Genomic DNA, 1,647 nt, shown 5'->3' with positions numbered 1-1,647 from the left:
ATCCTCCCGGACGGGGGCACGAACCCGTGTCCCCTGCATCGGCAGGCGGACTCTCAACCACTGCGCCACCAGGGAAGCCCAACACAGATGAATCTTGAAAACATTATGCTAAGTGAAAGAAGCCAGTCACAAAGGACCACGTATTGTAGGATTCCATTTATGTGCGATATCCAGAAGAGGCAAATTTATTGAGACAGAAGGTATATTAGCGATGCCTAGGGCTGTTGGATTGAGGGTAGGGGGTGGGGTGCCAGGGATAAAAGGGGCTGACAGCTAACAGGGCAGGGTTTTTTTTTTTTTTTTTTTTTTTTTTTTTGCGATACGCAGGCCTCTCACTGTTGTGGCCTCTCCCATTGCGGAGCACAGTCTCCGGATGCGCAAGGGCAGCGGCCGTGGCTCAGGGGCCCAGCCGCTCCCCGGCATTTGGGATCTTCCCGGACCGGGGCACGAACCCGTGTCCCCTGCATCGGCAGGCGGACTCTCAACCACTGCGCCACCAGGGAAGCCCCAGGGCAGGGTTTTTATGTAAGAGTAATGAAAATGTACTGAGACTGATCGTAGTGACGATGCACAATTCTGTGAATATACCAAAAGCCATTGAATTGTACACTCTACATGGGTGAAATGGGATGGCATGTGAATTCTATCTCAAGTGGTTTAAAAAGAGAGCATTGTATAACTGGAATCATACAGTATGTAATCTTTGACATTGGCTTCTTTTTTTTCACCCAAAACAAATCTCTTGAGATATGTCCAAGTTGTTGCTTGTATCAATAGTGTCTTTTTATTTTGACTAGTATTTCATGGCTTGTACCAGTTTGTCTAACCATTCACCCGTTGAAGAACATCGGGGTTGTTTCCAGTTTGTGGCTATTACAAATAAAGCTGTTACGAACATTTATGTACAACTTTTTGAGTGAATTTAAGTTTTCATTTCTCTAATATAAATGCCTAAGAGTGTAATTGTTGGGTTATATGGAAAGCACATATTTAGTTTTTTAAGAAATCACCATACTCTTTTCCAGAGGGGCTGTACCATTTTACATTCCCACCACCAAAGCACGAGTGATCTGGTTTCTCTGCATCCTCACCAGCATTTGGTGATATTGCCTTTTATTATTTTAGCCCTTTGAAAGGGGCACAGTGATGTCTCATTGTGGTTTGAATTTGCATTTTCATAATGGCTTATCATGTTGACATTTTTTTAAAAAATGTGTTTACTTACCAACTTTATGTCCTTTCACATAAAATGTCTGTTCATGTCTTTTGCCCATTTTCTAATTGGGGTCTTCTTCTTCTTCTTTTTTTATTTTTAAATAGTTGAGTTTTGAGGGACTTCCCTGGTGGCACAGTGGTTAAGAATCTGCCTGCCAATGCAGGGGACACAGGTTCGAGCCCTGGTCCAAGAAGATCCCACGTGCCGCGGGACAACTAAACCCGTACGCCACAACTACTGAGCCTGCGCTCTAGAGCCCACAAACCACAATTACTGAGCCTGCATGTCACAACTACTGAAGCCCGCATGCCTAGAGCCCGTGCTCTGCAACAAGAGAAACCACTGCAATGAGAAGCTGGCGCACCGCAAAGACGAGTAGCCCCTGCTCGCAGCAAGTAGAGAAAGCCCGTGAGCAGCAACGAAGACCCAAT

The 1,647-nt window shown here is 45.3% G+C and overlaps 1 long non-coding RNA gene across 1 annotated transcript in view; it reads left to right on the top strand.

The window, feature by feature from the left end:
• The window catches only part of LOC112400237 (uncharacterized), a 7,567-nt gene extending 6,187 nt beyond the window's left edge, over positions 1 to 1,380 (top strand). The window contains exon 3 of the long non-coding RNA XR_003003378.1: positions 1,321 to 1,380. This is a non-coding gene — a long non-coding RNA (uncharacterized LOC112400237). The remainder of the gene's footprint in view (positions 1 to 1,320) is intronic.
• The last annotated feature ends 267 nt before the right edge of the window (positions 1,381 to 1,647 follow it).

The sequence above is a fragment of the Neophocaena asiaeorientalis genome, unplaced genomic scaffold, assembly GCF_003031525.2.
Source record: "Neophocaena asiaeorientalis asiaeorientalis breed wild unplaced genomic scaffold, Neophocaena_asiaeorientalis_V1.1 scaffold357, whole genome shotgun sequence".
Classification (NCBI taxonomy): domain Eukaryota; kingdom Metazoa; phylum Chordata; class Mammalia; order Artiodactyla; family Phocoenidae; genus Neophocaena; species Neophocaena asiaeorientalis.
This window is presented reverse-complemented; position numbering and strand designations above follow the sequence as displayed.